Raw genomic sequence first — 21394 nt, 5'->3', positions numbered from 1 at the left:
AGGAGAGACCATGTGAAAAGCACCTTGATTTCAATGAGCCAGACAATGGAAGTTTTCTCCCGAGGAGTCTCTTTCCCTTGGATTCTGGCATTGAAATGTTGGATTCAGAACACATTTCTAATTAATATTAGGAGGGAATGGGTTAAAAACTGTTCACTGTATGTAAAATGCAATAGATGCGATCACTTAAAGAAAAGGAACCCCCAATTAGAAAAGAGGCCAGAAATTATGCATCCTCCACCCTATATGAAACAAATAAGGGGGCCAAAGTTATTCAGAAAAAGGCATGTCTTTAAACCCCGCAAATCCTTACCCACTATGCATACTGTGTGACCCTTTAATCAACCAGAGTCTGTACCTAATGACAAACTCCAGTGAGTTATGTGTGGAAACTGCATCCATTCACCATCAGTGCACGGGGGAATTCAAGTAAGGGACATCTGCTGCCATCTAAAATTAGTTTTTTATTTGTTGTTTTGAATGAGTGGCTTCTGTGAATCTAATATCTGTAAAACATAGGTTTAAAGTCCCAGGTGACTAACCACTGCTTGACGCTGAATTCAAAGAGGCTGCACTGAACACGTTTCACAGGAAGGTATTTCCTTTGTTATTTCGCAGTATGAAAGATAAATCGCTCCCATGGCTTAGTGCTTTCATTTTTACTATGCTTGGAGGAACTTGTTCAATTTATACCTGTCAAACATAGCCAACATAATGTTTTATTTAAAAAGTGCTGAAATACAGCAGAGAAAGTTTATAGAAGACTAAGAAGGAGGATGATCCTAATGTCTCTATATATAGGAAAGCCTGTTCTCAAAGGCGTATGTTTCAGTTCAGTGCAGCACATATCTTTAAAGCAGTGTGCGGTCTCCTTAGCATTTTTCCTTTCCCTTCATTTAAGAAAGTGGCAAATTATTCCAGGTTCAAGAATAAAATTCTTTGACTATTTGACAAAATTGCCTCTGTCCAACTTTAGAATTAAGTGTGGTGATCATGCCTGCTGGCGACTGAGATGTATTAAAACTGGAAGAATGAACTTTTCACCATTTGTGCTGTGTTGTTATTGTTTGGGGAGGGGGGTTGATGGGCGGGGGTGCTACACTTTATTCAGTTCAGCTGATAAAAATAGACCTATTAGTTTCACTTTTCTTTTTTGTCACCCTTATACGAAAGTGCTATACAACAGAATAGAAAATTATTACCCCTCTATAGATTAGCTTTAGAACAGAAGGTTACTCACCCTGTGCAGTGACTGAGGTTCTTCGAAATGTGTGTCCCTATGGGTGGTCCGCTTGTCACTCAAAGAAGAACTGCCCCATAGAACTGAATAGAGAATTATATCCTTGCTATAGACTTCTATGCGATTGCTAGAAAAAGTAATCTAAAGAAAGAAGCTCATTCTCTCTTACATGCTGGAGGACTTAGGCAGTTTCACTCCAAGGTTTTTTATTAGAACTGTGTGAAATTATATTGATGCTTCACCTGGGTAGGCAGTCCATCCCCTTTTCATTAGTTTTGGTGTCCCTCTCCTGAGTTTCTCTGGAACCAGAATCTGATATTTACAATCAGTTCCCTCCCTACATGTTATCTATGGAGCTGCAAAGTAGCCAGGGCTGGTAAAAACCTGGAATTCCACAGGAAAATTTGAAATAAAAAAAAAATCGTTCTGCACTGAAATTTCCGAATTTCCTGTGAAACGGGTATTCCAAAATTTTGTTTTGAATTTTTGAAACAAAATCGATGAGGCTCCTCGTGTTGTCTGGAGACCTGGCAGCCTTGAGAGCTTCCATTGCGTGGCAGGGAGCCTGGCAGCCTGCCATGTAAGCTACTGGGCCAGCTGGCAGGAAACTCATCCAGTTTCCCTAGGAAACCCTGCCTGCTTCCATCAGAAGATTTGACAAAACCAACACATTCCCACAGAACATTTCAGATTCATTAAATTGGCATTTTCTGACAGAAAAACGTTCCATTCGGAAATTTTCAACCAGCTCTAAATGTACCTAACCAGTCATTTGTGACAATCCTTCATAGGAACACAGGAATTGCCACACCACCACAGACCAGTGGTCCATCTACTTCAGTGTCTTGGCTTTGCTAAGGACCAGAATCAGAGGCTTCAGAGAAAGGTCAAAGAAACCCTAAAGTGAAGAATTATGAAATCAGCTTTTTCTTACGTTATTCTTAATTCCAGTCATTTAGAGGCTGGTTTATGTCCTGAAACAGGTGTGTCTATATCCCTTATTCTATTTTTGTATCCAACCTGATATTATATTTATTCATATACATGTCTAGCCCAGATCCTCATGAGTTTCAGAGCTTCCATGCAGTGCACTTAAGGGAGAAACGGGTCAGAAATCAGCTTTAATAGGACAGTTGGGGATTCCCTGGGTCTAGGGATTCCTTCAGGGCTAGGTTTTAGCCTGGTATATTGCTTACAGAGTATGATATAACTAATAATCCTATATTTCCATGCATATCAGCAATACAAAATATTTAATATAAAATACAACCTATTTATGGCTCTGTAATTATAGAGACTTGAGACGCTTGCTGTCTGCTCTCATTTGGACAAAGGTTTGTTAAAAACAGTATGAAGCTTTGCAGTGGAAATAGCCATGTATCCTGCCATCAGGCCCAACTTTGATTTCACATGCACAAAGAGAGGTATCTTTTAGTCCAGGTGACTTTTATTTTAGAGTTAGGAAAACCATACACAAAGAAAGAACAAATATATGGCCAGATGCCTGGGTAAGGCTGAGCCATGGTTGGCGCAGGACCTGAAGGTGGAGAGGGGAAAAAGAATGCTCTGAGCCATCTTTCTGCTCCAACACTGCTAGGATTGACTGGCGGGGGGGAGGGGGTGTTTGGTGCCATATGCAAATTACGAAAACTTCCCTCCTACTCCCAGACTGCCTTCCACACCAGGGGGAACAGCAGCAAGTGGAGCAGAGCTTTAGCCCCTGACATTTCTCCTCATTGGGGGGAATCTTCCACTACCCCTTTGGGGCTGCGTTCTGGCCCCTTTGCCCCTTTTGATTAGCAAAAACAGACAGATGGGTGGTGAAGGATCTGGCCCATGAAACCCTCATAGCAGACAAAAGCTGGAAAATATGACCAGAGTGAACCCTGAATGCTCAGAAGGCAAAGGAAAAGAACCCAGATGTATTATGAATTCGCATTATTTTTAAGTCAATTTCATGAAATTGGGGGGGGGTTGATTTATGCTTTTTGAAGATTTGGGATTGGCAATATTGGGACCACTATACAGAGGTCATACCCAGCAAGTACGTTCTCCGAGCAAAAGTTACTGGAGTGGTTAAAGAACTCCTATCAGATGTAATACATGGGATCGAACCTGAAGTTGCAGGCTTTAGTATGAAGATATTCATATTTTTCTCTGCCTCTTTAAGAAGCAGGAATGTACCTGCTAGTAGGCACTCAATAATGTTGGTTTGGGTGGCTATAAAGAAAACCGCATGAGAGTTTGAATCTGAGATCCCTTCATGGCTTCACTGTAACTAGGGATGTCTCAACTGGTTCAGAAAAAGGAAGAGCCATCCCAAACATCAGAGTCCCAACAATGAACTGAGCTCTGCACCGCCTTCCCCCTTGTTAAGGATAAATACCAGACACTTGCCTGATTGACCCCCCAGCAGCTACTTCTCCTTGACCCCCGTCCTCAGCAGATGCACAAACGCACACGCCTCTGGTGCTATCTTCGTACATCTATCACCAGGCCTCAGCAGACCCAGAAGGCTCTGCTCAGACAGCAGCTGCCTGTAATTGTCACATGCTCCAAAGCATGCCTTCCCCCTTCACCAGACTCCTGTCACGCTCCCAACTTCAGCATTCATCTCCCCCCTGCTTCTTCCCCAACTTCAGGGATCTTCCACTTGCTCCCTCCTCCTGTCTGGTTCCCTTTTCACCTTGGCTTCAGATTCCCCCTCTCCATCTGCACCCATCCACCATCACATCCATAGAATCCCTCCAGCCACGGCTCCTTTCCATTGCTCAGTTCCCTCTCTCCACTCCCGCGCCCCCCCCCCCCATACACACACTTTCTCCTGCTTCTCCTTCCCCCGCCTTGGCTCTCAGTATTTAGAATCAGGAGTTACTGGGAGCCATTGCCTGTTACCTAGCTAATTGCAAACACCGCATTCATCACATCCCCTCCTTTAAATTGACCATTAATGAGCCAAAGGGCACATCCAGAGTTGGACTGTCACCCTGAGCCAAACACTGAGAGCTGCTGAGCCCCTGCTAAGCAGCCGTAAGTCTCGTGGAAGCCAGTTCTTGAGCAATCCTTCATCCGTGGGAAGGGCAACTGCTTCACTCAGCACCTCCCCGGGCTTAGCCTGGTGCAAACTGCCCTCTGTACACACTATTCCATGCAGTACTATAGGTGTACGGTGTATCCTTTTGCTTTTTATTAACACGGTGGGCTACTTTGTAGGGAATTCTCCAGGCTTTACTGAGATGTTGAATCAAAAATTTAACTCCCTCGTATAATTTAACTGTAAAATGAGAACTCTCTGCTACAGAAAAAGAAGGTTTCCAGGGAAACTACTCAGGGTGCTGCTGTTACAAAATGCAGTTTTTTATTAATGGATTCTGCTACATTTTTGGAATTTAAAAAATGTTTCTAGTTCACAGTGCTGAAGTCTCCCTGTAAACACCATTTATTATTTGTCACCAAGAAATAAATTCAGAGCATGAGACACACGACAGGCTATAGCACTGCTGTATTGCCATACAGACTGGGCCAGATTCTCGGCTTTGGCCAGGGAGCACAGAGAACAGGTTGCAAAGGGTGGTTCAGGCAGAGGGTGTGGATGTGGCACTATCATCACCCTGTAACACTGAATAGCTGAAAGGTACACCATCGCAGGATGAGGCATCCCAGTATTTTCAGAAGATCTGTGGAGACATCATCTACCAGACCTGGTGCAAGTACAGTAGGCACCACCAAGGACCCACTCACTGGCCCCCACATGTAATGTAAGTATGAAGAAAATGTCTCCCTATGCATTCGGTACCATCACTATGGGGGGGAAAGCCCTCACTGGGAAGGGAGAGTGGGGCTCCCATAAAAAACTCTCCCACCAAAATGGGGTACTATCAGTTCCCCCTTCCCTTCATGTCTTATTAGTGGGGAAGGGGAGGCATCATCTGGGGGTTGTAGTATCTCTGCTCTGCTAATTCCCACGTATGTTCTGAGTCATTGAGAATTTCTGCCCAGATCCTATTTGTCAGACCATGTCTACACTGTATCACATGGTGCTACAGAATCAGTGAGGTGCTGTTGTTAATTGGTAAGACATGGCTCTTCTCTCATGTTCAATGGTTTTAATCTAGTGTAACGCCATTGACTTGAGTGGAATTCCTACTTTCCACCAGTGTGAGTGAGAGGATGATGAGGCTTTGTGCAGTGTGGTCTACAGAACAGAAAGAGTCATAGCATCATAGAATATCAGGGTTGGAAGGGACCTCAGGAGGTCATCTAGTCCAGCCCCCTGCTCAAAGCAGGACCAATCCCCAACTTCATTATCCCAGCCAGGGCTTTGTCAAGCCTGACCTTAAAAACCTCTAAGGAAGGAGATTCCACCACCTCCCTAGGTAACCCATTCCAGTGTTTCACCACCCTCCTAGTGAAAAAGTTTTTCCTAACATCCAACCTAAACCTCCCCCACTGCAACTTGAGACCATTATTCCTTGTTCTGTCATCAGCTACCACTGAGAACAGTCTAGATCCATCCTCTTTGGAACCCTCTTTCAGGTAGTTGAAAGCAGCTATCAAATCCCCCCTCATTCTTCTCTTCTGCAGACTAAATAATCCCAGTTCCCTCAGCCTCTCCTCATAAATCATGTGCTCCAGCCCCCTAATCATTTTTGTTGCCCTCCGCTGGACTCTTTCTGTAAACTTGCCTTGAGCCTTCTGTCTCAGGTTATCATGTGTGGCTGAGGAATGGTCAGAGCACTTGGAATGAGCAGCCCAGACACACAGACTTGCATTGTCAGATATGGATTATGTGGTCATCACAGGCCATAGCCCCTTACTTGGCACTGTCAGCGCGAACTGTCTTGCAAAATGACATTCCAGCACTTCAGATGAAACCCCACCCTCTGGCATTCAGATAACAATGTACAATATGCAGAGTGAATTCTCTCCACGAACACATGCCAGGCAAGGCCACAGCCGCTGGGACAGACAGCAGCTCAGGGAATTCCTCTCATATTTGTTGGCCTGCTCTGGAGAAGCAGGACAGGGGGCTGAACTACCACATCTATCATGAACTGACTAGTCTCATAGCCTGTGTGTACGTGCAGCTTGGGGAGCTAGCTTGAATCCAGCCAGCCTGGGTAACAATAGCAATGAACAAAGCACAGTGCAGGCTTCAGAGTGGACTAGCCAGCCAGGTACATACTAGGGTCCCTGACAGGCTTGTTCTGCCTGCAGTGAAGCTCACGATATGCTGTCTTCAGAGCCACTGTTACCCACGCCTGCTGGATTCAAGATAACTCAGGTAGGCAGCCCATGCACAGCGTCTGCTGTGTAGACATGCCCATAGACAGGTGAGGGGTGTTTGATGAAGGACATCCCTGTTCCCCTCTGCTCTAGCACCTGTCTTGGGGGAGAGCAGATAGGAACTGTGCTCCAGCTGTGTTTAGGTGGCTGACAGTCCCTTTGGGAGCATTGCCAGTTGGCACAGGCTATAACAGCATTCAGGCTATTGTAACAACTGACAGGGCTGGGCCAAGAATCAGACAGCCATAACCAGAGCCCCTCCCCAGCTCTGGTTTGCCAACCATAACTTGGTGAAGCAGAAAATCTGGCCTGTGGTCTGTAACTTGGAAAAGACTAAGGAGACCCCTCCCACCTCATACTATGGGAAGGGCAGGGTGGTTATGACTCTCTGACACCTGTTTGTGACTTTCCCAAGTTGAGAGCTTCTGCCTCGGAGTTATTGATTCAGGATGTCTGCAGATTCAGGCAGGCATCACTGCCTCTGTTTATACTCATTTCATGTTTTTGAGGTTATCTCCATAACAAAGACTAGAAAGCAACATTTTCTGAACAAAAGTGTAAGAAAGGGAAGGAGAGGACGGATGGTCACGATCCCATGGAGCCTCTTCCTAGTCCCCAAGTTGAGACTCCTGGAACAAAGATAACTGTTATAACATAAACTGCTTTGTGAAGACAATTCCATGTCTAAGGGCTGGTCTTCACTATGGGGAAATTGCTGCTACTGCAATCGATGCAACACAGGTCAATTTAGCGGGTCTAGTGAAGACCTGCTAAATCGACGGCAGAGAGCTTGCCAATCGACCCTGGTACTCCAGCTCTCCAAAAAGAGGTCAACTGAAGAGTGTCTCCCATCAACGCAGCACAGTGAAGACACTGGCATAAGTCAACCTAAACTACGTCAACTCCAGCTACGCATAACTTAGGTTGACTTACCCCAGTAGTGAAGACAAGACCTAAGTGAGAAACACCCCGGCATTGCCTAGTAGCTAAGCTGATGGCGTAGTGTGGGACAGGAACTCTAAGTAACCTGTCTAGCAACATCAGAAAGACCAGGAGGAAGGAAAAACCACTCTGCTAGTACACAGTGGCAAGACAACCCGAAAGAGAAGAACCATACTGCCAGGAGAAGTGGTTCTCAGCAGTTACCAAACCTTACTTTAAAGAGAGAAGAGACTGATATGATGCAGTTGTAGAAAAGGCAGCTCAGTTTGATAAACATAGCCACAATTTGAGCTTTACAGAAGCAGTAATGGGCAAACAACTCAGCAAAGGGTCTCAGTAAGAAACAATAGAAAGCTGACTGCTGTTAAAACAGGCTGCTGTCTCAGACAATCACAACACTAGCTGAAAAGGGTTCTGAAGAGACCCCTCAATAGGACAGCAGGGACCTTACAGATACAGAACCTAGACCAGGACACCACATTATTAGATCACATTGGCAATAATCAGGAGGATAGCCACATCATAAGATAAAGGCCACTCTGCATACAAGCAGCAAGATGATATTCCATTATTACACACTAAGAATATGGTAGAGAAGTTTGCAATGGGTGGTGTCAATCTTTATCTCCTTTTTATATTTTTGTTCTGGAATTCATGCTCTTGACAGGAACTGGCAACCCTTGAGTGGGTGGTGCTTCTTTAAAACAGGAGAAAATAGGAAAGACATTTTCTGGGATTATGCACTACAGACTCTCAGGGGCAAATTTTCTTAAGTGCCTAGCACCCAGCAGCTCCAATTGCTTAATGGGGAAAAGATCTGTGTTGGTTTTATTGAACACAGATGAATTCTATAAAAAAGCATTTCTCCTCATCTTCAGATAGAAGCGTATGTACAGTGGGAAGGTAATTAATGTTGAAACCTTTGGGAAAATGACGTTAGTGGGCCGAAAACCTGTGGGCAAGGAGTCTAGAATCTGAGTGCATGTTTCTTTGTTACTGTTTTGCACCTTGTGTAATCATTTATACCTATACCAAACTAGAGTGATTGTAAAATACTATCAATTTGTGCGAAGCTAAATATTCCAGGTGCAAAGAAGCGGAAAATCAGGCTTTATACATTTCCCGTGAATAGAGTTGGTAAGTATAGTGGCCAGCATTATTAAATTTGGGTGCTTAAAGTGAGCAGAAGTCAGTGGGAGCTGCAAATACACAGCACATACGAAAATCAGGCCTCTATTAATGACTTGACTAAATATAGGTTTACTTGGAGATTTTCAAAGGGAGCAAGGTGCCTCACTCTCTTAGGATCCTTTGAAAATCCCAGCCTGGGCTGTGTAATTTTAGTCACTCAAGTTTGAACACTCTGGTCAAAGTGGCTGGGATCTTTCACTGACCTAGGAAAGGAAGCAAACACCCCACACAACTCCTTGTAAAGGCTTTGCCTTAGGGCACAGTTTTTTGTTTGAACTCAAAATACAAAATAGAGCAACTCAATTGACCAGCACTGGCTACAGTCCCTAAGAGTCTTTTCCCTTGCCAACCAAGGGAAAGGAGAGTATAACCTTCCCATTGCTGCTTGGGCCAAGCTTCCTCTTCCTTATATATCCCACCCAGCCGTGTGATAAGCCTGGATCTCTTAACCTTTTTCAGGCTGATACTTCATCTTGTCACAGTAACACACATTTGTTTTACAGTCTTGTTGTGACAGTCTAAACTATTATGGTCACCACTTTTACAAAGCTATGATAAATCTTGTGCAAAGCATGCCTTGTGAGGTATCATTGGAAAAGTCATAATCTGTTGACCATTACTGTCCTGTTGAAATGTATGTATCATCACTGTATATGAAGGTATGAGTTTTTCCTATATATTTGTTACGGAAACATGTTATGAGTCTTGGAAACTCCCACATACTAGCTCTTCAGTGACAACAAAGGGGTGACGAACACCCAGCGAGGTGTGAAGCAACCATCAGGAGCCATTCACCATCAAGGGAGTTGTAAACAAGAGATTTACAATTCACATGAAAGGCAGTTACTCCAGCACATACACGTTGGGGCTGCCTAACTCCCATGACACAGCAAGGATCTTTCCAGCACCTAGAGGAGAGTATAAATAAGAGACAATGACATCAGCACTCCTCCCCTACGTACACTCAAGGCAACAAAGAATGTTTGGAAGAAAAAGAAACATTTGAACTGGGGGGAGTGGTCCTAACTGGAACAGCTTTCTAGTTAGCACAGACAGCTGTAGGTTTTGGGGTAGGAGAAACCTTATTGCTTCAAATTTGACTTAGCCAGATAAAGTTTAGGAAATTGCTTGTGGTTTTTTAATCTTTTATTTCTTTTTGTAACCAATTCTAAACCTCTATGATCATACCACTTAAAATAATTTAAAATCTGTCTTTCTTTAGTTAATAAACTTCTTCTAATATTTTATCTAAGCCAGTGAGTTTTTGATTGAAGTTTGGGGAATCTACTCAGGTTACAAGGGCTGGTGGGTATTCATACCCTTTGCTGGTCTGAGGAACTAATTAACGAGCTTACTCTGATCAAGGGAATCTTGAGCAGCGTAAGACACATATTTCTGGGGTCAGGGCCGGCTTTAGGAAGTGTGGGGCCCAATTCGAACATTTTCAGCGGGGCCCCGGCAGGGATGACTAAAAAAAAAAACAACCCCTTTCATTTCTTCCATGTATTATTTACTTTCCATAACTATATAAATAATAAAATTATATATTATGTACATTGCGTCATATATGCTGTTGATCGGTTATTAATGAGCTCCGTTTCACATGTGTGGGTCCCTGCCACTCTCTAGGGGTGTGGTAGGGTGACCAGATGTTCCGATTTTATAGGGACAGTCCCAATTTTTGGGTCTTTTTCTTATATAGGATCCTATTACCCCCCACCCCCTGTCCCAATTTTTCACACTTGCTGTCTGGTCACCCTGTTGTGCACATGTGTGGGTCCCAGCTGCTCCCTGCCCCCCTCAATGAAGCAGGTGTGCAGGGTTATTGCCCTGAGAACTGCAGGGCACCACTGGACATGGGGCTGGCTGGAGGCAGGGCAGGGGCTGACTGGAGGTAGGGTCTGGCTGCAGGCAGGGCAAGGGGTGGGGGGCTGGCTGGAGACAGGGGTGTGTGGGGCGGGCTGGCTTCAAGCAGGGCCACAGGGGGGTGCGGCATGGGTTGGCAGGGCTGGAGACAGAGGAGTGCAGGACTGGCTGGCTTCAGGCAGGGGGGTGCGGCAGTGGTTCGCTGGGGACAGGGCAGGGGGTGCGGCAGGACTGGCTGCAGGCAGGGAAGGGGGTGCAGGGCTGGTGTGGGCAGGGGTTGTATGGGGCTGGCTGGCTTTGGGCAGGGCTGCAGGGGGGTGCGGCAGGGGTTGTCTGGAGACAGGGCAGAGGGTGCAGCAGGGGTTGGCTGTGGGCAGGGGATGCAGGGGTTGGCTGTGGGCAGGGGATGCAGGGCTGGCTGCAGGCAGGGAAGGGGGTGCAGGGCTGGTGTGGGCAGGGGTTGTATGGGGCTGGCTGGCTTTGGGCAGGGCTGCAGGGGGGTGCGGCAGGGGTTGTCTGGAGACAGGGCAGAGGGTGCAGCAGGGGTTGGCTGTGGGCAGGGGATGCAGGGCTGGCTGCAGGCAGGGCAGGGGGGGTGGGGCTGGTGCGGGCAGGACAGGGGGTGCAGGGCTGGTGCGGGCAGGGGGGGCGGGGCTGGAGGCGGGTAGGGGGTGCAGGGCTGGCTGGAGACAGGGACTGGCTGTGAGCAGGGCAGGGGGTGCGGGGCTGGTGCGGGCAGGGGGTGCAGCAGAGGCAGCTGGAGCCCCAGCCCTTTAAATCTCCCCCAAACCCCCCGCTATCCCAGGGCTCTGGGGGGCTATTTAAAGGGCCCGGGGCTCCCCTGCTTCTACCGCCCCAGCCCTTTAAATAGCCGCAGGAGCCCAGGGGAAGTGGCGGGGCTCCGGCGGCTATTTAAAGGGCCGAGGCAGTAGAGGCAGCGGGAGCCACAGACTTTTTAAATAGCCCCCAGAGCCCCGCAGCCCTATCCCAGGACTCCAGCAGTGGGGCTCTGGTGGCAATTTAAAGGGCCTGGGCCCTTTAAATTGCCCCCTGGGGAAGCTGGACCATCCCGGTACGGCGCACTGCTCTTGCCGGTACGCCGTACCGGGACTTGGGCGCGGGGCCCTCTTAGGCGCGGGGCCCGATTCAGGGGAATTGGTTGAATTGGCCTAAAGCCGGTCCTGTCTGGGGTGCCAGGCTTGGGCTGGGGGAATTTGTTCTTGACTTTCTGTATACAGTTCATGAGTGGCTGTGAGAGCCTTCAGGTAACTTAGGGTGTGCCTTCATGTGCTAATGGCTGTGTGAGAGCAAAGCCTGAAGGGGCTGCTTGTCATAGCAGAGCAGTGTGAGAGGTACTCTGAGCTAGAGAGTTAAGGGGGCCCAGCAATTCCACAGTTCAGGTTGTACCCCGGGGCATGTCACACCTGGACACTGTAAAGCAATTCTATAGGCTTAAGCTAGTATAGTGCCCACCATCATTCTGTGCCCGCCATTGTACATGACTTGCTATGTCAAAAATACAAAGACCTGTTTGAAAAAACTTGCATGATAATGTGCTCATCCAGCTCTTTTTGTGCCTGTTCAACTCTTCTTTTTAATGTTTCTATCTTGGCCAAGTTATGGAAGGAGTTGGAAGGAGAACACGGTAAAGGTGAAATAAAGTATCTGTCAGCGTGGCCAGCTGTTAACCGAAATCTACATTTCATTCAAAGACGGAGAGAAAATTACATACCACACAACATGAAATCTAAGGGGCTGCAGTGCAGTTCTTGAGAAAAAAACCTCACAATCTTTAAAGACTCTTTAGTGCAATCAGAAGTCGTCCTTTAAAATGTATTACATGCTGCTCACGTCTGGGTATTAAATAAATAAATATTTAGCTGATGATTTGTTACTGTGAAGTCCTTTTGTGTTTGTATCTCTTGATTGGTGGATGGGGAGAGGGGGGGATCCTATAAAATGTGCAATGGGGATTTAAAGCTGGAATCTGAGGAAAGCCTGTAGGTTAGCACTGAGACGTCTGAGTGCATTGCTCTGGAGAGGTGCCAAAGGTGAATCCCAGCTATCAGCTGTGACAGAAAGGGGTCAGCAATGATGGAAAACTATGGCAGATGGTGCCGGAATGGAAAAGTAAAGTAGCTCTGAGATTTATCTGACCAATACGGTTGTTACCAGCTACTGTCTGCTCTCTGCTCTGTCTCCACAATTGGGAAACTCAGCAGGAATTCATTAATTTAGTGAACAGGACCTTTGATGTGGTTGGATGTCACCACCACTACCCCTGGACAGGATTTTAATACTCCAGGGAACAGAGATAGGGCAGACATAATTTCACTGCATCCCTAAGAAGAACTAAATATATACAACATATATATTGAAAGGGGTGGGGTAGGATTCACATCCCTGGGGTAATGCTGGCTTCTGCTGCTGTAAGCCAGAGCAGAGGACTCTCAGTAGTGGGAAACCAGCAGTGGAGGGGATAAGGGAACCGGGGAGAAATACAGCAGTGTAAGGAGCCCACAATCCTTGCTCTGCCAGGGCAATTGCTGCTGGTGAGCAGTCTCCTGAAGCAGGCATTGTAGGCTGGGACAGGGCTGTAGCTAGTACATCCAGGGGATGCATTGATTCCACCAACAGGTCTCCTAAGGTGCCCTGACCATACATCAAGGCTGCCTTTTTCCAGTAGGACCCTCAGGGAAGTTATTGATGCAAACACTGCTTGAATCTAGGGCTGCACCCACTGCAACAATGGGGGAAAATCAAACTCATAGAATCTATGCACTAATAAAACACTTACAATCCTTTCATTCTCCCTCCAAGGCAGATTCCCAGGTCCTGTGAGAACTTGCAAGGATGATCATGCATGACCATTAAAACGTTTCTTGCAGCTGCTATCTTGGATTCGATCCCTTGAAGAATTAGTCTTTTACGACCACTTTTGGAGCATTGGAAGCTTCAGCTGTGACAGTAAAAGTTAGTAGCTACTCAAGCCTTAGCTCCCAAAAAGAATGGACTGGCAGAGTTCTTGAGCACATACCGCAGAAGGATGCACCAGCAGGTTTCAAATCACAGGTTGAAAAGAAAAGGAGCTCTTTGTAAACACTGATCTCACACCTTCTGCGTGTGTTTATGTATTTATTTTGCTGTCTAAAATTATGTCCATCCAAAACTCTGGGAGCATATATTATGCACGTTTGGCTGCTGTCAGGGATGTTTATTTAGGCTAGCCAGACAGGTTGCTCTGTTTAGGAAAAATCTGGAAAAGAGAAAAAAGCTCTACATCTGTATCACTTTTACTTATTTTTTCAGATCTTAGGCACAAGCTCTGACTGAAGCAATGTGACTTTCCAGCCAGTAGTCCCTCCTTGCTGCACAGATCATTACATGGAAGGATGCGGATGGTAGCCAGTGACTATTTAATGAGGAAAGATGACCCTGTTAACTATGGTATTGGACTAAGACTCAGGAGATCTGGATTAAATTAACTTTTATTACACACACTTCCCAGGTGACCTTGGGAAAAGTAACAATCACTCTGTGCCTCAGTTCCCCTTCTGTAAAATGGGGATAATACTTCCTTACCTTACCTAAAAGACAGTTGCTTAACCAGAAAATATATGTGGAATTGTAGTCTATATGTATGTTATTCTTGACTTACTTTCCTACTATTCATTGCAAAGCAAGCAATGTTCTTCATCCTCTTCTTCTGAGTTTCACTACTTCTTAGCAAGGTTATTGATAGGAAGGGAAGGGATATTAAAAGGAGTCAACAACAGGCAAATATGTGATGATAACAGAAGATGCCATAGTTGTTATTAAAGAAATCCCACAACAACTTAGCTAATTAAATCCAGATTTCTCTCAATTTCTTACTTGCGCTCTGGTATAATTGCTTTCTGCAGGACCCAGGAGGTGTTGTGGGGATGGTGGCAGTACATCACATATGCACAGCCTTGATCTTTGGGACCGCTGTCGGGCACAAGGTATAAGTTAGAGCAGTTTCTGCCAGCTGGTAACAACTTCCAGGGGGCCATTATGCTTAATGGGGATCAGTGGAGCAAAGCAGGGTGCTGGCCAGGCTCTGACATACCCCTCCCCAGGCAGTTGGTGAGTAATGGGAAGACGTTTGCTTAGTTCCTTATGTCTGATCTATATCAGCCAGGGAATCCCTTTGTATGAAGGAATCCGGGGCCACTCAGTTAGGACAGCGGTAGGTCTGCTATGCACTAGCTGAGCAGCACATAGGGGATTGAATATCTGAGGTAACACCTAACTCAGGAAATATCTCGCTGAATAACTGAATCCCATGGGTTGGACAAGTGCATCATTATTTTTGTTCTCACCTACATGGGGGTTGCCGCCCTGTTTTTCAATGTCATCCCTCTAGGATTCACCTATGGAAGGTGACACTAAAGTGAAATGGCATTGCAGATCCCATTGGGTTCTTGCACCATTTGGGGATCTCTAAAGATAATGTCAGTGGCAGACATGTAAATATCCATTGAATTTGCCACTTCTCAGCATCCACACTCCCTGGTCTGTACAATAAGTTATTGCTTGAATGCTGGGAAGGCTTGACAAGTTTCAGTACCTAATTTTAGGAAGTAATCCCTTGTGTTTTAATTTTATGGAGCTGTTTCTTCACCTCACACTGCTGATTGGGACTGAGGATAGTTAGCACCACTATGGCAATATTATGGTACTTCAACAACACACATGCTAGATGAAGAGTTAATAGATTTCCTGTGATCTCCTGAATTTTACTGTTTTCAAGCCTGGAAAAAAATGTTCTGCAAAAGCTATTTCTGTAACATTGTTCAAGAAAGGCAAGAGATGGGGAGAGACTGGATTTATATCCCAGAAAACAATGGTGTCCCAATGATAAAACTGAAGCTTTACTCCTGCTCATAATATAGCTCCTCTCCTAGCAGAACATGAACTAACAACTCGTCTTTCACAATTCTCAGATAGTTGCACCCACTTGTTAAGTCAAGAGTTTTGGTTATTCAAGCTTGTCTACACTAGGATTTCCCCCCTCACATTATTACCAACTCACTGGTGGTAGCAACAATTAGATCACTAACGTAGACGAGCTACTGGCATTTTAATTATTATTTCCTCTAGATGTGCTTGGGCAACTGACCTTCCAAGTCTGAAACAGATGTGATTCTTTTTCTGTAACCATATACACTGACAGCAAAAAACAGCACTGTCTGTCAGTCCTGGGACATAATAATCAGTGCTGGATTTAGGAGTTTTCAGACTTTCTGGTAGATTAATCTAGGAGGGTCCTCTAGGCCCCCACCCACCTGATCTGTGCTTTCATGTCTTGCAATTGTTGTGGGAGGATGACAGAGCCCACATAAGAACTGGAATTATTTCTGAGTCAGTAAACACTGCCTTCAGTGCATACTCTTCCTAAGCCAGATCCAAAGGATAAACTCTGCTTCCATCAGTTTAGGCCTGTAGTCAAAGGGGGGGGGGGAGGGCATGAGGAGGCACTGTGCCCCTTCCCCCCGAAAATTTCTTTGCCCCCCTCCCATAGAAATAAAATGTGTTCCAGCTTTTTTCTCTTAGTTTCTTAGTCTAAGATCCCTCAGATGAATGATTGTAGGCCTCAGGCCACAGAGCAGAAGTCACAATTATGCTAATCAGCAGGAGCTGAAGGGCTTGTTATTGGCCATGTTTCAGCTAAGTGAAGTGTGGTGACAAAACATTGCTGCTATAATAAAAGATGTGAAATCCTGGTAAGAAAACCTCTGCAGGGAGGCTTACACAATACACAAACTAGCACAGTGGAGACGCAGGGTTCTGTGCTTGAGTTTCTGTGCCCAGACCCTGCTTACCTGTCTGGAGAGAAAAGAAGAGAGTTCCTTTCGAACTGAGAGACAGGAGATAGCTCCTTTTGGAGCATGCGAGGGAGCATGGATGGGCTGAGTAGCACTGAAATGTTCCTCTAGAGCCCAGAAGAAACCTTAGATGGAGTGTCCAGGCTCCAGGGATGCTATGGCAGAGTCAAGGGGAACTCCTAGACCAGGGATTGGCAACCTTTGGCACGCAGCTTGCCAGGGTAAGCACCCTGGCAGGCCGGGCCGGTTTGTTTACCTGCCGCGTCCGCACGTTCAGCTGATCGCGGCTCCCACTGGCCACGGTTTGTCGCTCCAGGCCAATGGTGGTTGCGGGAAGTGGCGGCCAGCACATCCCTCAGCCCACATCGCTTCCCACAGCCCCCATTGACCTGGAGCGGCGAACCGCAGCCAGTGGACGCATGCCTGGTGGGCCACGGGCCAAAGGTTGCCGATCCCTGTCCTAGACTGACATGCAGTAGGGTTGTGAATAGCATTTCTGTTAAAGCTGACGAGGCCTTTTGTTTTCCATGTCAGATATATGCTGACCCTGACTATGCTGGTGGAATGGGAGCTGATCTGGTTGTTTATCAAATCTTGATTTTGCCATTGGAAAAATGTATTTTCTCAAGGCAAAGGTTTAATCAAACATGAAAACTGCTTAGTCCACTTGAACACAATGGCTGATTGGACTGCAGCAAAGAAAAGAGAAGCTACAAGTAATTTTTTGCTATTTTTATATTTCTGTGATAATCAGGTACTGTAACCCCCATATTCCTCATTTTCATATACTCATGATCTCACATATAAAGCATGCCTTGTAAGGTATCAGGGAAAGGTTATGATCTGCCGAAAGTCATTTCTCTATCTGTATATGTGGATCATTAATGCATATGAAGTTATGAGAATTGTGTTGTATGGTGGTCACTAAAACATGCTGTAAATTGGGAAATCAGCCAAATATTAGCTCCCCAGAGGCAACAGCAAGGAAAGTAACCAATGTCCGGGCGGGGTGTCAAACACCCATCAACAAGGGAGCTACAATGCAATGACTCGCCTGCATGAGGCTACACCAGGAAATTGCTCAACCTTGCTTGGAGAGACTCAGCAATGCCCCCCAGACATGCCTGGACTTGTGCTCCCCAAGCACTTGGACTGAGGGTATAAAACAGACAGAGTGGACACATACTGGGCCCTTCTCCTGCCTCCACCTTCGCTGCAAGCAGCTAAGACCTGCGAAGAAGACAGGACTCCAACAGAGGAGATTGGCCCAGGTTTAAGGAACAAACCTGTATATTAAGGACTGCAATATCGCTTAATCTAGATGTTGCTCAGTCTAATAGGGTTGAGAGTTTAGACTGCGTGCTTATATTTTATTTTATTTTGGTAACCACTCCGACTTTTTGCCTATCACTTAATATCACTTAAAATCTACCTTTTATAGTCAATACATTTGTTTAATTGTTTATCTTTACCAGTGAATTTGTATGAAATTTGGGGGCAAATCTACCCTAGTTTGCAAAGGCTGGTGTATGTCCACTTTCCATTGATGAAGTGGTGAACCAATTAATAAATTTGCACTGCCCATCTTGAGCAGTGCACGACAGTATATTTCTGTGGTACAGTGCTGGGAACTGGTGCCTTTCTCTGTGTGATTCATGAGTGGCTCTGGGAGCATTCATGCAATCTAGCTGAGTGTGGGGCTCCACCTGCAGTTGTGCTGAGTGATCACAGGTCATGGAGGGGTTGCTGCTGGTCACTAGCAAGGCATTATGAGAGACAACCCAGGCTGGGGAGAGTTCGGGGGGCACAATCCCAGGCGGCATCCAGTCCCAGGCTGCACCCCGAGGGGATCCCATCAAAATGGTTGTTTATCAAATCTTGATTTTGCCATTGGAAAAATGAACTCTCTCAAGGCAAAGATTTAATCAAACATGAAAACTGCTTAGTCCACTTGAACACAATGGCTGATTGGACTGCAGCAAAGAAAAGAGAAGAGACAGGTTATTTTTTGCTATTTTTACATTTCTGTGATAATCAAGGTCTATATATCAGAGGGAGAACAGGGAGCCCAAAAGAATATGCAATCAAAGCAACTGGCTGTATACCATATTATTATGTATAAATATATATCCAGTAATGTCTCTTTTCAAAGCTTGTAATGTTCTGAACCTGGCGATTATTATGAGATATATATGCAAACTGTGGTTATAAATTTATGTATTTGTGTATATAAAACTGTGCTCATAATTTGTGCTGCAATATTCAGCTCCACTTCACTACAGGGAGGTGAAGCAATTGGACAGGGAGGGCCAGATGAGACTAGCTCCAAGTAGTTAAATTGTATAACCCTGGAAAAGACAAGAGTTGATCATTAAAGTTACTGGGAAAACAAATAATTTGAAACTGAAAAGAAAACCCTAGTCTTGGAGAACTATACAAGAAGGAAAATTTCTCCATCCTGAATAACCATGAGACAACACACCATGAGAAAAAACAACAACAACCCAAACCTTTAAAAGCAGGCTCTTCAACTTTCAATCCCTCATGTTGCGGAAAGCTCCAAAACATGTGGTAGATCCAGCATATAAAAAAATTACAAATTTTATTATTTCAGTTTATTCATTTTCTCAATAACATTAATGAATTATGCATTTGATTATTATATTTATTTCATAATGTACCTCTACCCCGATATAACGAGACCCGATATAACATGAATTCGGATATAACACGGTAAAGCAGTGCTCCGGGGGGGCGGGGCTGCGCACTCCGGTGGATCAAAGCAAGTTCGATATAACGCGGTTTCACATATAACGCGGTGAGATTTTTTGGCTCCCAAGAACAGCATTATATCAAGGTAGAGGTGTAACTTCTTTTTTCACATGTCACAATTGTTGCTTTGGTGTCATCCTCACAAATTGAAAGAAACAGGTACTATTTAAAAAACTAGGCAAAAATTATCCAGTTTCTTATGATAAATGAGTTGCCTCTGAGAGGACATCAAGATGTCATAAACTTCAAGGACTTAGATCTTACTCTGAATTAACAATTCATTAGGAATTTTCATCAATCTACTTAAGTTTACTGCAGGACAAGATCCTGAATTCAAGGATGCTCTGAAAACCATTCTGAAAAATGCAAAGTACACTTCTGCTGAAATTCAGAATGAAACAATTGATATTATGATGCAGATGCTTTTTGAAAGATGTTGTTGAAGATATTCAGAAAAATTGTGATGTTAAGTTCTTCTGCCTGAAATGTGACACTTTCAGGAATGCTGTTAATGTAGAAACTTTGTCCACTGTTATATGCTACTCTGCTGATGGCAATGCCAAGGACAGACTTACTGGAGTAACCCAATTGCATGGCCGCACGGCTGAAGACATTACACCACAAATTTTGAAAGACTTCTGCACACTGGGTCTCTTGATCCTCAAAATAGTTTATATTCTTGCTTTGGTTGCACCAAAATTATGTCAGGGTGTAAAGAAGGTGCACAAATTCTTTTCCAATAGCAATGAAACAAGCAAATATCTTACACCCACTGCTTGAATTGCCAATTACATCTGGTGTTTACTCATGTATGTGAGAAGAACTCAGCAGTGGCAGATATTTATAAATGGAGAACATCTCTATACAAATTTTTTTGCAGGCATGAAGTGGGTGTGCATTATAAAGGCCAGCACCTGCAAAGACTCAGAGAAACAAGGTGGACTGGTCACTGAAAACCTTGGAAATAATCCTTAATAATTTGGAAGCGAGTCAGAGTATTCTGTCAAATTTTCTGAATGGATATGATGATCTGTTCATTGAAGCAGACGGCTAGAAGTAACAGAATCATCCACATTGTTGTTGTTAGCTGAGGTTATGAGAATAATTTTAAAAGCTTTTGCTCCTGTGAACAATTACCTTCAAAAAGTAGTACTGCGCCTTGCTAAAGGAGTTGCACTGATTCTGTTGCCTCTGAAGAACTTCAACAAAAGAGAGAGATGTCTGAAGATGTTTCCTCAGAGATTTCATCAAAGCACCCTACTCTGAAAGATGCATGTGATGAAGCATCAGCATTAAGATGTGCCATCAAAAGAACCAAGGTATTGCCTCAAAAATTTCAAGATTCAATAGTCACACAGCACTTACAGGATTCCAAATTGTAAATGAGGATCAGTGATCCCAGATTTATCATGAATTGATTTATGAAACCAGGAGCGAACCGCAAAGGCGATTTTATGAGAAGAACTCCAAGTTATACAAAAATTTGTCAGCAATCTATTCCATCATCTCTCCAGACTTCTTGAAACTGGAATTACTGCAGGCTTTGATTCACTTGCTTGAATTAGATATTGGCAAGGTGAAGGTTGAAATGGCTGTGTTTAAACCACTGAGAGAGAAGAGAAATTGCAAAAAATTTGAAGACGTTCTAGGTGCTGTCAAAGAATTAAAGGAGGCTTTTCCATGAATTTTTGACAAGTCTATAGTGGAGGATCAGCTGCAGCATGGGAGAATTCCTTTTCTTGTTTGAAAATAATTTTATCATGCCAAAGAGTAACCATGAACCATGAAAGAAAGAGAAACCAAATTCTCCTGTCATATGAAAGTGATTTGACTTCAGAACTGAACCTGGATGTCTTTGAGGAAGAATTCAGATGCCACTATTCAACAAAACTTCAACGTTAGTTTCATGAACAGTCTTTAGGTACACAGCACTTTCATGTTAAGGCCATACCTTTATATTACTGAATCTTTGAATTTTTTGAATGTGCAAATATTTGGAATACTGAACAGTGACATAAAGAGTGTATCTTATTTTTTCTTATTTCATAAAAAAGTTTAAAAAAAAAGGCTTCTGACTGAGACTGCATTTTTCACTAGGTACATGAACTTCTGAAGACAACCACAACCACCCCTCTTGTCATGCAGTCTGCCCCCTTGTGTTGATGTTCTAGCAACAAGAGTCTGGATTTTCTTAGTCTCTCTGATGAATGGTTGTTTCATCCAGCATCCTCCTGACCCTTTCATTCAC

Source organism: Chrysemys picta, chromosome 3 (assembly GCF_011386835.1).
Source record: "Chrysemys picta bellii isolate R12L10 chromosome 3, ASM1138683v2, whole genome shotgun sequence".
Classification (NCBI taxonomy): domain Eukaryota; kingdom Metazoa; phylum Chordata; order Testudines; family Emydidae; genus Chrysemys; species Chrysemys picta.
The sequence above is the reverse complement of the archived record's forward strand: the minus strand, read 5'-3'. Positions refer to the sequence as shown.